Source organism: Manis pentadactyla, chromosome 5, assembly GCF_030020395.1.
Source record: "Manis pentadactyla isolate mManPen7 chromosome 5, mManPen7.hap1, whole genome shotgun sequence".
Taxonomy (NCBI): domain Eukaryota; kingdom Metazoa; phylum Chordata; class Mammalia; order Pholidota; family Manidae; genus Manis; species Manis pentadactyla.
The window spans coordinates 69,766,354-69,781,382 of NC_080023.1; the positions used below are offsets into that span (position 1 = coordinate 69,766,354).

The window sequence follows — 15,029 nt, forward strand, 5'->3', positions numbered from 1 at the left end:
GGTGGGGCTTCCCCCCGCCCCCCACCCCCACCATGGGCACCCAGGAATTTAAGTCTAAGATTTATAATCACTCTTCATACTCAGGTTAAGGGAAGGGTTCATACTTGTGATTTCCTTTCTAGAAAGAGGTGATGAAAATGGTCCATGTGATTAACGTTTTCCCAGAGAGGGTTCTCTGTAATTGCTTTGCACATGGTTCTTCTTGCCATTCTCTGGGAAACATACGCAAATGCCATGCGTTGCACTCCTGGGGGTTTTGATGAAAGCCCCTTTCTAGCTAAGCACTGTGCAATGAGACCACAGCCAGAGTCTGATGAGGTGACTAATTGGTACCACTAGCTTAAAAAGCTAATAAGTTAATTAGATTAACTTCGCTCATGTTTGCACAGGGCTTTGAAGAGGGAAACATACAGGAGCCCTAAGCTTCTATGAATTGAGATCTGATGCAGCTACACGCTGAGTACAGACTTTCCCCCGGAACAGCATGAGTCCATTGTGATTATATTCTGTGTTGTTTTGTTCTATCATTTAATTCTTCAGCTACCTCCCAATCTTTCTCAAAAGCTAAGTTAAAGTGATATATTATACCTTTAGTATCTCCTCCTGCAGCATATTTAGTCATTATAAAGCTAAATTCCATTGAAACCATTACAAAGTTTTTATTTCCCTGCTTTCTCTGGGTATTATTATGTTATGACATCCAAGTCATTTTAATGCCAACTTAAGAATCAAATCAGATTCTTTTCCATCCAAAGGTAGAAATAATTTCAAGAAAATTTAACTGAGTGATATTTACATTCTCTTTGGGTTGCTTGATTATCCCACACCTTAGAAATTTAATGAGACCCAGAATATCACTTTTTGTAGAGTTTTTTTGTGGAGCAGTAAGTAAATTGTGTGTACATCATCAATGCCACCACCTCCCCATTTATCTACCTACCTACCTACCTATTTCATGTATTCAGCACACACTGAACAAGACACTAAAGTGGTGCTCAGGAGATACATAGTGATGAAAACAGAGTATAACCCTCAAGAAACTTTTAATCTAGGACATACAATATCTCCTCTGGATACAGTCCCTAAGAGTGGGGCAAGGGGAAAGATGATTTAGCTGGAAGACTCAGGTGAAAATTCAAGGACAAGGTGGCTTTTGAGCTGAACCTTACAGTTTTGCTGAGGGGAGATGGACGTATCCTGCATGAAAGAGACGGCATAAATGCATAAAGTTTCTGACGAGAGGGCATATGGCACAACCAATGAACAGAAAATGATCCAGGGTGGCCAAGGCACATGCCCAGAGGGGAGGGGAGAGATGGGGCTGCAAAAGTGGATGGGGTCAGATCATGAATAGTCTTTCTCGGGTTTTCAGTTCTCGTGTGTATGTTTGGGAAATCACAAGAGACGAATCAGTAAAGAAAGGACAGGAAGATCAGTGAAAGCATTTTAAGATTGTCCTTCAAAAGACAATGAACATCCAAACCAAAGTGGTGGCAAGAAGGTAATGAAAAAGAAAGGGAACAGAAAAAACACATCAGACATTCATGAGTTTTGGTGAAAACAAATTTTTTTAAAGAGCAGATTACAAATCAAAATGTACAGTTTAATTACATAAAATGAATGATATTTTTTAATTAAGAAATTTTATCATCTCTGAACAGCAGGTTTAAAAGGGTTTGCTTGGGACTTTTGTGACTTATTTTTCTCAGTAATGAATATGTATCATTGGCAAAATCGATTTTTAAATTTCACCAACCAATGTTAAGACTTTAGCATTGCTATAGACAAAACTTAAAAAGCAATTCAGATAGACTGCCGGGGGAAAACAAAAAACGTATTGAAACTCAGGGTGGCAGAGTAGAAGGACATCATGGGAACTGCAGGTGAGACTACAGGACAAGTTAACTCCTCCCCCTCTCAGTTTTCTCACCTGTAAAATAGAGTAATAATAGTGCCTACTTCACAGGATTCCTGGTAGGCTGGTATGAGGTAGCTTGTGTAAAGTGCCTGAAACTATGGCAGATGCTCAAAAAATGCTACCCTCCTACCTCCCTCAAACCCGGTGTCAGACCTAGGAGGGTATCTGCATGAAGGCCCGGAGAGCACAACATACACCCTCCCGTTACTCACTTTACCTGGCCATGGGCAGCCTAGAAACCCAGACTGTTCATAGAAAGACAGTACCAACCAGTTTGTCCTGTTCTGTCAGCAAATTTCATCCTCGCTTCCAACAAGTCACTCGTTTGTCCTCCTCTCAGACATCCAACATGGAGTTCTCTGCCACGTGCAGGCTTGGGGAAAGATGTAGATATGTTTGCCCAGAAGGTGCCTATGTGAGTTTCCTGAGCCTGATGTAACAAATAACCACAGCCTTGGTGGCTTAAACAACAGAAATTTATCCCCTCACAGTTCTGGACTCCAGAAGTCCAAAATCAAGATGTTTGTAGGACCCTACTCACTCCAAAGGCTTTAGGGGCAAGTTCTCCCTTGCTTCTGCAGGCTTCTGACCTCCCTTGGTTTGTGGTATCAGAACCCAGATCTTCTCACATGGTCTTCTCTGTGCCTCTGGTGTCCTTTCCTGTCTCTTTCAAAGACCCTCTCATTGGATTTAGGGCCCACGCTAATTCAACCATCTCACTCCTTATCTTGATTACATCTGCAAAGACTCTATTTCCAAATAAGTTCACATCCTAAGTTTTCTGGTGGGTGGACATGAATTTTGAGGGGACACTATGCAACCCACTACAGTCCTTTAAACACACTGGTTTCTCTGTCAGCTGAAAGGCCCTGGAAGAAATGACACCCTTGCATCAATAAGCAAACCTAGCACCCAAATCTTATCTTCTAACATCATTCACCAGGGAAAGGAAGCAGGGCTCTTTGGAGAGATGGCTGAGTCTAGGATTGGGGCAAGAAACATACAAGATGATCTTGGAGCATCTTGTAGTGCCAGAAAGTAAGAAAATACTAACATGCCCACACACTGATGGGGATGTCAAAGCCCCTGTATGAGTGACCCCAGGCAATACCACGTGAGCAGATAACTATCCAGCTGAGGCCAGCCAACCCACAAGACTATAAGAAAGAAAAAGTCATGCTAAATCATTAAGTTTTGGGGTGCTTTGTTCCACAGTAATAGATAACAGAGTTACCTAAAAAAAAATTTTCTCTCATTAAATTGGTAAAAATATGTTTTTCTAAATGTTAATGCTATTAAGAGATATCAAGATATGACCAGTCAAAATTTTCCTGACAAAAAAAATAAAAAGGAACATAGGAGCAGATGGAAGAGCTCACAATGGCCAAGACTGCAATAGTTTGAACAATACAAAAAATCAAGGAGTACTAAATGACAGCACAAAGTATAAAGCAAACATCCATGAATCCGTATGTGATATAAGTAATGGCTGAATAAATAAATGAGAGACAAGACAAAACCCTGTTGAGAATTCCAAATAATTTCTGAAGAATACTTCACCCCCAAGAAAGGGGCACAACTCCCACTCCATATGCGGGCTGCACATAGTGGCTTCTATCTAAAGTGTACAGTGTGGAAAGGGGGTAAAGAGAGTAACTTCCCAATGGAGGAAACTGACAAGCACTGCATCAGCTAGGTGACTGAGGCCCACGTCAACAGTCACAAACCATGTCAATAGTATGTACTCCAGATATGATGTGATAAAAATGGGACTAAAACTCTGTGGTCTCCTTCCCAATAATCCATAACTCAAGTCTTATTATGAGAAAAACATCGGACACATTCCAATCATGGGCATCCTAGGAATTACCTGACCAGTACTCCTCAAAACTGTCAAGGTTATAAAAAACAGAGAAAGTCTGAGGAACTACTGCAGCAAGAGGACGCTAGGAGACAGGATGATTAAATGCAGTGTGGTACCCTGGATAGGCTCCTGGAACAGAAAAAGTTTTTACATAAGGTAAAAACCAAGGAAATATGAACAAACTATTGGTAATAGTTAATAATAATGTATCAGTATTGGCTCATTGAATAAAATGTTGTTGAGCATTTTTAAACTTTCTAGGTCTTTCTACCAGTTTATTAATTAGTGACTACAAGTACAGAATATTTATTTGCATGTAGACACATCTGTTTCCTACCCAAGTCACTCGCAGATATGAGCACAAGAATCTCACTAGAGACACCTCATGTCCATTCTAACCAAACTTACCCAGGGGATAAGTGACCTAGATAACCCTACATAATGTCAAATAACTGATGATACAGGAAGATAGTCAGATATTCACAAATAATTGGAAGCATCTGGTTACAATTTTTCAATCTTCCCATTGCTGGTGGCCTCCTTAGTAGTTGACAATTTTCTATTTAAAATACCAGTTTCTTTGCTGGTGTATTTAGAGACAAACAAAACCTTACATTCCTATTTTTAATCTGCTTTTTAAAACATAGAGTTAAAGAGAGGCAGCACTTTTAAGGTTCAATTCTCCCAGCTAAGTAAATTCACCCTTTTGACTGAGACCCTGAGGAAGTTGAAATATACACAACTGAAAAAAAAAAAAAAGAATGAAGGCAAAGAATGTTGAAATGAAGAAAATTTAGAGCAGAAGATTTAAAATGTTTCCCTGATTGCCAGGACATGAGATGTTAACATCACTGGGCTGAAGTGGGGTAAGAAATCACTTCCCCAAAACCCAGAATAGGAAATATTAAAAAGAGTGGCCATCAGATATTTAATGTTGGTGATTTCTGTAAGTTAAAAGGGTCACCAGGGAGCCAAAGAGAGAAATGGATTGCCTGAAAGAGTGCGGGGTCAACAGTGTCAAAGGCACTAGGGTCAGAGGAAGTTGAGAAAGGATGAGAAAAAGCCACTGAACTTGTGGAGAGCAGGTCAGGAGCTTTGCAGAGGTACGGTAGCTGTTGTGAAAAGCTAACTCCTCCAAAAGCCCTAAGAAAATCAAGGCAATGACTGTGGGCCACTTTCAAGAAACAGGAACCTAAGGGAAAGGACTTCATACCTGTTTGTCATCTGAAAAAATGAATAAGTGAAATGATCAAATGAATAGGTCCTACCAGGTGTAGTATATATATGGGAACCGTGAGACAGAAGATGCTCATATGGATGATCAAGTATCTGACCTAGGCGGGACTTTATAGACAGCATTGATGTTAACCCTGGGAAGAAACTCAGAAGGGTTAGATAGCTGCTTCAAAGACACCCAGCAAGTTCATGTCAGGAGAAAGATTCCAAGGAAAGTCCCCAAGGTCCCAGTGGTTGATCTTCCCACTACACTGCTTTTTGCAACATCAACCTAAGCTATGCAAACAAGAAACAGAGAGAAAAGAAACAATTCATATCTTTTCTTGTTCTCCTTCAGTTACTTCTAGCCTATCTATCACCTCTCATGAAGATACAAGGCTCATCCTTCCTAATTAGTCTGTAAGACTTGTCTTTCATGTGAAATGAAAGGTGGCAGCGGATGTTCCCAAGATTATTGGACAAGGACAGTTTTCCCTATCGAACTGACATTCACCTTGCCATGAACACAAGGCCCCCAGGGAACAAATGCACATGTGCAGAGAGAAGTTGGCAGAACGAGCGTTGGTGAGGAAACAGTTTTTCCTCTTAGTTTCACACAGGCAGAGTCTACACAGCCAAAGTGGGCTAGAAGGGAGGACCAAGTGATAATCTGGCAAATTCAGGCAGTGTAACTACCCAATCCGACCACTTGGGCCTCCAGGCAAAGGAAAACATTTTCCCTGACCCTGCCAAGTTCCCTCCTCATGTATGAAAACTGCTCCAGGACTGAGACCTGAGGGACTCACGGATCCCAGACAGCGGCCTTGCCAAGCTGGCATGAGATTATATGGAGCCTCTGTCCGACAACGCACTGGACTCCATCGGCTGCCTTTCTTAGTCCTCCGTGGCACTAAAAGGGAATTTGGGGAGGAACACACTCCCTCTGTGTAGCCACAAGCACACCACTCAGCATACTACATTGGTAATACTGCGCCTGGAGTCTGGCCAAGGCGGAGTCACTGGTGAAGGATCCTGATGCTGTGGTGACAGGTGACAGGGAAACTACAAGGCTGGATTTATTGCTTCAGGCGCTGGCTTCGCTTACTGACTTGTTCCAGCCCGTTCCAGTGGAAGAAGATATTTCTCATCAGTAAGTTGTTTTATGCTTTCTTTGGATTGCCTCTTTTAGGAATCTGAGTCCAAACTTCTAAATTAAAGTGGAAGAATGAGCTTCAGTATTTTCTCCATATAAAAAGGGGCCTGGAGTTTAAAGCATGGTAGGTTCCTCTTTGCATCTCCAAGTCATGGGATAGATAACTGACCACTCCTTCAGGCTGGGGGAAACTTGGACATTCAGAATCGTTTACTTAAAATACCTCCTTGAGTTTCTTTCACTGTCCCACACCCTGCTACACCTGCCTCAGCTAGGAACATGGCAGTTTGTCAGAGACACATCCATTTTCAACCTCTCTCCATTATTGTCTTTATTATTCAGGAATAAAGTCTTATGGGGCTGCAACACTTACCCAACCACAAGAGCAGATTATATCCAAGTATTCAGTCTTGTTATCTTTTGCATTTTTTCCCACCCCTCCAAAAAGACTATAACAATAACAATATTGAAGACAAGCTAGGAAATCTGCCTCTTCACAAAGCTGACACAGACCTCAGTAGACTAATAACGTATTCAGCAGCCACCTTGTCAGCAATGCAAAATGGTCCCTGAGTTCAAGGCCATGATGCATTAGAATATAATTTGGCTGGAGTTTCTCTCTCTATTATGGAGAACAAATGCATTTTTGAATTACTTGAAGAAGAGGTCATCCTATTACTTATGATGGGTAAACTTAAAAAGGAGCAGAGAGGAGACACAGTTCAGATAAGCCCCTGGAAAGTATATATGCTCTTTCATATCTAATCCTATTTTTTAGGTCTCTCTCTCTTCACTTTCAGGGCAGGAAACTTGGCTGCCATCTGGGGCTCTATTTTCAGCCTATCAGGAGATTGTGGACAACTGCTGCATCCCTTGGTGCCTCGCCATCCCCCACCCCATTATTCCATCTACGGAGTATGGAAAATACTACCTACCTGGCCATAGGGGACACTGAAAATTGTTGCTGCTGTTATTGTTATTGCAGTTATTTGCTTCTCAAAAGACTGGAATCTGGCCAATTTCCAAGAGTTGTGAGACAACTGAGTAAGAAGGGTCTTCCTCCCAAGCACACCATATTACAAAGTTGCCTGTGTGCCTAAGCTGTATCTCTTTTCAGTCCCTCTCCCTGCACGTTTTATACACAGGTTCATGCCCACAGAAGAACTAATTTAAGTTTTTTTACTGAGGAGCTCAAGTTCTTAGTTCTCACAACCCATCAAGCAGTATATTTAGAGGAAAGGCAAATATGCCTTAGATATTTTTAGCCAAACCCTACAGAGAAAATTGCCTAGCACTGTATATTCTATTTGCAGTCTACCCTTTCCTAATTAAACTGGGTTAAAGGAGGACTGGGAAAATTGTACAATTACATGAAAAATCAATCTCACTTTTCTGATTGGGTTTGAGGCCATTGTTGGAAATCATGACTGAAAGTCAACTTTTTATTATGTATTCACATATGTTTACATGTGTGGTATGGGTTGAGCAAGCTCCAGTCCAAGTCACAGCAATTCTTGTTGGTGTCCATAGGGAGAGACCCAACGGGTTCTGTGAGGGCCGGGTTTACGCCACCCTGTGAACAGTCTCACAGTCCTCAGAGCATATCTTGGCTGGACCTTCAGCCTCTGCACCAAGTTCCTCTTGCTTGAGAAAGATTCACAGCCCATCTACTGTGCAAATACACAAATACAAAACCATCACCCATTTCATTAGGACTTAGTCGCCACAGGATACAGCAGCCCTTTCACCTTTCAGATGAGAAATGAATGCTGTAATTGTAGATCAAGCTCTTGAGTAAGGCCCTTCCTGGGCAAGGGAGGGAGTCAGCTTTGGCCCCAGGAAGCCGCTAGTCCAGTGGTGTCCCAGCAAGCTCTGTACCCAACATAAAAATGATATATGCCAATGCTTAGCCTACCTTCTCTTACACTATCCTTTTTCCCACCCAATGGGGTGAATTTGGGTGGTAAGAACTAAAGATCTGAGCAGATGTGATTTCCAAATCTCCAATATATCTGTACCATCCTTGGCACCCTCCTCATAGACAATGTTTTCACGGGTAATTTATAAACCAGAAATGTCCTAAAGAGTCAGGCTGACTTGCTACAGGCCTGTATTATTCTTACCTTTTTAATAATGATCAAGTAGTGCTTCTGTAATTAAAAAAGAAAAAGAATGGAGTGCTCTGACATTTTATATGATTTTCTTCCAGGCTTGAGCATGACCAGAGAGGTTAAAGAAGAGCAAAATTTGAAACTGAGTCTCATGTATACACACAAATACCTCTGGAAGGGTCTTTAAAAACCGTGCAACAGTGGTTGTCTCTGGGAAGAGATATGGGTGCTGGGGAAAGAGGTGTCACTGAAATGTTCACCATCAGTGGAGAAGGAAGAAGAGGAGGAGAAAGGGGCAGACACTGTGGCTTTGGGAGAGATGCAATTTTGTTTTCCATGCTAAACAAAGACACTTCTAATTCAGACATAGACAAAACTCCTCTAGGTGCACTAAAAAAAAAGCTGAGATGGTGGTCGGGAAAGATCAACTCTACTAATCAGTCTAGAATACAGATGACTAAATGTCTCGCCTACTTATTTTACTTCTTTGACACAGTCTTTACCAGTCTCCTCTCTCTCTGCTGGACACATCTGTAGAAAACACATAAGGTCCCACCTTAGGATGCTGGCCATCCAAGTGTGATTTGCTCTTCTTCCATCCTTGTCACTGTCCTCTCAGTATGTATTCTCATTCTCAGCCCTTCCTAAGGTTCTATCCTTATCTATCTTTCCTTTCCTCTCTAATAACTTTTACTGAGTACTTACTATATTCTCTCTTTTATTTCATTGATTATTTATTAGACACCAGGCACTGTCCTAAGTAAGCATTTTATGTGCAGTATCTCATTTAATCTTCAGAACAATCTTGTAAAGTACTATTATTACCTCCATTTTGCAAATGACAAAATCAGACATTAAACAGATGAGTATCTTGCTCCACACAGTTCACCCAGACCTGCCCACTAAGAACCCACATGCTCAGATTGTAACAATGCTATTCTTATCTTGTTCCTTCAATTTTTATTCAGATTTCATGTTTTTTTCTAAATCCTTGTTCACTAATGCCCTCATATTATTTACCTCTTCCTTTTCTCCTCAATATTCCATTGTTTAGCTCTGCCTCTGTAGTCCCATCTTTTACTCTCTTTGCTCAGGTCCAAAATACAAGTAAGGAATTATTTTCAGGGCCTCCTCTCCTGCCACTCACAGTCATAGTGAAGGCATAGCCGTGGTAGCAGTGACCATGGGCTATGTATTTGGGAGGGAGATGTTTTCCTACTTATTTCCAACTACAATCCTTACTTAAATATCTATCCTTGTCTGTGCTTGAAAATGCTGCTTGTTCCTAAAGATAGGTGACTTGTTATCAAGTATCTTAATTAGGTAATGGAAAGGGAGGGATTGTATTTGACTACATGGTAGCATCTAGCTAGTATTGGTAAATTAGTAGAATGCATACTTTTTTCCATGCAATATAACTTTATACTTGAAAGAAATGCAAATGAAATCCTAATATGAACAAATGTGTTTATTTTAGCTCCAAAATATTAAGCTTTGAAAAAGCTTTGTGTTAAGCATAAAACAGCATGCCATTATTGTGTGGCTCTTGTTCTATAAGCATTACTTTGTGAGAGGGTCATTATTGTTATCATCATCATCATTATTATTAAATAATGGAGAAAGAGAACTTGAAGGAAGAACGGCAAGATTCTAAAAATAAAACTCATGTGTAAGTCTTGTCCCCACCTTCGCACCTCATGAACACAGAATAAGAAAAACACAGGTGGTCCTGGAACAAGAGAAAAGCAAGTGTAGCTAAAATTCATATTCAAAAGGCTAAACTAAAAGAAGGAAAGATTGTTTGCCTAAGGTAAGTATGCATGTGGACACAGACAAACACACACACTGAACCTCCCCTGCATCAGAGGTCTTGGTGCAGTGGAGCCTATGGCAGAGACTCAATGGTGTGACATCATGCATCTCAAGTAATATGTAGTAATGACTTCATCGCATGGGATCTATGACCAGAAATTCATCCCTGCCCCTCCCCCTTGCCCACCCCTTTCGCAACAGCAAGCCAAGTTTGTGTAGTACGACTGTACTGCTCAGCCCGGTACTTAATGCATTCATTAAACAGAAGGCTGGAGATGATTTCCTATGTTTCTCATTATTTAAAAGAACAAGTTAATCTCCCCTTTGAGGGGTAGCCGGGGAACTGAACACCACATGATCCGCTTACATCGTTCTTTGCCTGGTCCTCCCTTGTTGACAGGTCTGCTTTCATAATTTTATTGTCGTGGCTTTGGAGCAAATTTCAGAGAGGTAGAGTTAGTTGATGGAAGGGTGGAAATGAGAAGGAAGACAGGGCTAGGGAAAAGCTTGGGGGTAAGGGAAAGAAATCCAGACATCTGATGTATGGCAAGTCTTTGATCAGATCTGTCTCCTTCCCTTCTTGGGTGCCTGTCATATCGCACAAACTGCTCCTGAAGAGCCCTCCATTTACCCTCTCCCCTAATTAAATGTGCACTTCATTAATGTAAATTGGGGGTTTAATGCTCTTGTTGAAATTCTGAAGAAAGTGCTATGGCCTTGCGAAATGCTTAAGCATCATTGCAAATTAGATTAGGGACCAAGAAAGGCAGTAAAATTAGAATGATAATGGCTGATGTGGCTTCCTGACAGGCATGACTATTCAGGGATCAATGGAATGGAGAACAGTTTCCCGAGCCGAAAGTGAAAGGCAGGACGAACGTCAGCCTACAGATGTGGCTTTTGGAAGCACTTTCAATTAGTTTAATTTGGTAAATGGTGGGGATTTAGAGGCTCTTAGCCACTCATACAAGACAAGAATACATTGAAATGTTTTTCACTTTTTAACATAAAATAGGCTTGGCTTTAGATTTGCATTTCTCGAACAAGAAGATGGAGTGGGGCGGGGTGGGAGGTGGAGGGTGTGGGGAAAGTTTCCAAAGTGTTTCACCCACTCTGCTTTTGAAAATGGAAATGACTTTTATAAGCATGGCCTGCAGTCTTCCAAATAACGGGAAAGGAAAGAGTAAAATGTACCCCTTCTGGTTCTCAGGGAGGACTTAAATCCTGAACACACCAAAAGCCCGATATGTGCCAGAACATATAGTCAAAAGCTGAGAGGGGCCAGTAGGCAGGGAAATACACTCAAACTCATGCATCATTTCTCACTCTAAATGTGTTCTCCATCTTTAAAAAAAAAATAAAGGCTATCTCTCAGTTACAGGACGACTTCAGCTTCCTCCCCTCAAAAAAGTTTAATCACGTGTTTAAAGGTATTCCTAATGCTGCTCCCCAAATACTACCCCCTGGCACGGGTGCTTGAGGCTACCTCCCTGCCCGGCAGGCACCTCCGCAGACACTCACCGACGGATCATCCGGGAGCCCTCGTTCAGTTAGTATTAAGCGTGCCTTTTCCTTTCTGTTCCCTCCTGTTGACTCCACCTCACCTCCAAGCCACTGGTGTCTTTCGTGGAAAATAAACTGTCACTAATTTGGTGACAGGGTAGTTTACAGGCAAGACAGCTTCTGTGCACAAAGCCCTCCTTCAGATTTGCAGATTTTGACTACAGGTCCCTCCTTGTGTTCCCAGAATGTTGTCAAGCTCGAGTTGGACCTCCTCCCTGAAGGCGTCTGCATCTTTCATGAGTGAAGAGGAAGGAGATGATGCATCAGAAACTACGGGAAATATTACCAAATCCCCAGTGACTCCCGAAGCCTGTTTAACCTCATGAACCGGCACAGTGATTCCCCTCCCAAACCCGTATGTTCCTCTTACAGATTCACCAGACGTTTGCTCACAGGCTCACCTCTCACTCTTGGGAAGTTAATAGTGCGAGTCAGCCGCAAGCAGGGCAGTAGACAAACCCATACAGAGAGGAGAGAGTCACGTGCCAGAAGGGAAGCGTGAGCTCCACATACAGTGAAAATAAAGCAGGGCAAAGGTAAGCCCATGAAAGAGCTGGTACTGTTAAGAATTTGGTGGGTAGGACTTCTGAGCTAATCACGAGGATGGTAGCAGACCATTGGTTGTTAAAAGCAAACCCACAATTTATGGATTTCAGAAGGCCTCACTTCATAAAGGCTACTTGTCTCCTACAAAATATCCAGAGGAGACGGAGGAAAAAAATTCCAAGTAAATGTTCCCAATGAAGTTATTACAAGTACTAGTATCTAATGTGCATAACTACTTTGCTGTTTTCCAAGAACACAGACGAATCCAATAACTCATTTGATCTGCAGCAGAATCCCCTGAAGTAGAAAATAAATGAATAGTTCTTCCTAACTTATAAATAAGGAAAATAAGGTTCAGAGGTATCCAGTTACTTTCCCAAAGACACAGAATTAGTGAGTGGCAGAGGAGGAATTAAAGGTTTTCATTTTCTAATGACGTTAATGTTGTTACAAAATGGATAGATGATTATTGAAGAAAAAATTTCAAATACTATAGACACGTACAAAGAGGAAAGTAAAATGCATACCAGTAACTGCCAGAAATGTCTTTCCATATAGATAGATAGATAATATTAATAATGATAATAATAAGAGCTAACACATTTAAGCTTCTTACAATAAGCCAGGTACTATCCTTGGTATCTTGAATATTTGCATTTACCCCTTAGAACTCTGTGAGGTAGATATAACTCACAAATGAGGAAAGTGAGGCTTGGACAGATTAGGTAATTTGGTCATATTCACACAACTATGAACATTACTTATAAAAATATGATCATATATTGTCTTCTTAGAGTTTTACGGTTTTATGACTTATATTCAGGTCTTTGATCCATTTCGAGTTTACTTTTGTGTATGGGGTTAGACAATAATCCAGTTCCGTTCTCTTACATGTAGCTGTCTAGTTTTGCCAACACTAGCTGTTGAAGAGGCTCTCATTTCCCCATTGTATGTTCATGACTCCTTTATCATATATTAATTTACTATACATGCTTGGGTTTATATATGGACCCTCTAGTCTGTTCCATTTTTCTATGGGTCTGTTCTCGTACCAGTACCAAATTGTCTTGATTACTGTGGCTTTGTAGTAGAGCTTGAAGTAGGGGAGTGTAATCCCCCCAGCTTTATTCTTCCTTCTCAGGATTGCTTTAGCTATTCAGGGTCTTTTGTGGTTCCATATGAATTTTAGAACTATTTGCGCTAGTTCATTGAAGAATGCTGTTGGTATTTTGATGGGAATTGCATTGAATCTGTAGATTACTTTAGGCAGGATGGCCATTTTGACAATATTAATTCTTTCTATCCATGAGCACGGGATGTATTTCCATTTATTGGTATCTTCTTTAATTTCTCTCAAGGGTGGACTTTACCCAAAGAATACAAGTTCTCAGATTCAAAAAGATATATGCACCCCTATGTTTACTGCCACACTATTTACAATAGTCAAGATATGGAAACAACGTTAAGTGTCCACCAGTAGATGAATGGATAAAGAAGATGTGGTACATATACAAAATGGAATACTATTCAGCCATAAGAAAGAAAGAAATCCTACCATTTGCAACAATATGGGTGGAGCTAGAGGGTATTATGCTCAATGAAATAAGCCAGGCAGAGAAATACAAGTACCAAATGATTTCCCTCATTTGTGGAGTATAACAACGAAGCAAAACTAAAGGAACACAACAGCAGCAGACTGTTAATTAAATTATGGTGTTAAATACAATGAAATCTATGTAGCAGTGAAACATGATGTGGCAGATACATGGAAAGATGTTCATGGTATGTTGTGTGAAATAGCAAGTTACCCACTTATATGATTGTATTTCTTTGTTAATTTAATTAACAAATCCCTAGTATGGACTTTAGGTTACTTTCAGCTTTTCCTAATATGGACTTTAGGTTACTTTCACTTTACAGACTCCAAGAAGGGACTAGCTGTTACCAAAGTGGAGGGGTAGGTGAGGGTGGGTAGGAGGGAGGGAGAAGGGGATTGAGGGGTATTATGATTAGTAAACATGGTGTGTGTGGGATTATGGGGAAGACAGCGTATCACAGAGAAGACAAGTAGTGACTCTGTGGCATCTTATTACACTGATGGACAGTGACTGCAATGGGGTATGGGGGGAACTCGATAATATGGGTGAATGTAGTAACCACATTGTTTTTCATGTGAAACCTTCATAAGAGTGTATATCAGTAATATCTTAATAAAAATACCGTATTAAAGAAATACGATCATATAAGTGGGTAACTTGCTATTTCACACAGCATATCATGAACATCTTTCCATGTATCTGCTACATCATGTTTCATTGCTACATAGATTTCATTGTATTTAACACCATAATTTAATTAACAAATCCCTAGTATGAACTTTAGGTTACTTTCAGTTTTTCCTTCTGTAAACACTGCTCCAATGAAAATCATGAGCACACTCTCTGTCATAATTTAGCTGGTACTCTCCTTAGAATTAATTATCAGATTTAGAGCAAAACTTAGGCCTTCTGATTCCTGCTCTCACGTGCTTGCCCTCACTCCACCCAGCCTCAACAATGAGTATCATACATGAACTCAATAGCTGTTGGCTGGAGATTTTCAGATTTTTCAGAATCTACACCCACAAGGAGCCACGATGTGGGAGGCACAGAAAAGTAAAGAGGCGATTACAAAAGAGCATGGTAGGTGCTATGGCTGAATTATTCACCAGGATTCTCACGTGGCCACCAAGCTGTGCACTCAGCCCAGACTGGGGAACTCAAGCAAGGCCTTCCCAGGAGAGGAGAGGGGTAGGGAATCCTGAAGGAATGCGCTGAGTTACCCAGGCAAGAGAAGATGGGTGGACAT

The 15,029-nt window shown here is 41.0% G+C and overlaps 1 long non-coding RNA gene across 1 annotated transcript in view; it reads right to left on the reverse strand.

Moving 5' to 3' along the window:
* LOC130683805 (uncharacterized) overlaps positions 1 to 11,866 on the reverse strand; it is a 175,684-nt gene extending 163,818 nt beyond the window's left edge. The window contains exon 1 of the long non-coding RNA XR_008997793.1: positions 11,595 to 11,866. This is a non-coding gene — a long non-coding RNA (uncharacterized LOC130683805). The remainder of the gene's footprint in view (positions 1 to 11,594) is intronic.
* Positions 11,867 to 15,029: the final 3,163 nt, after the last annotated feature.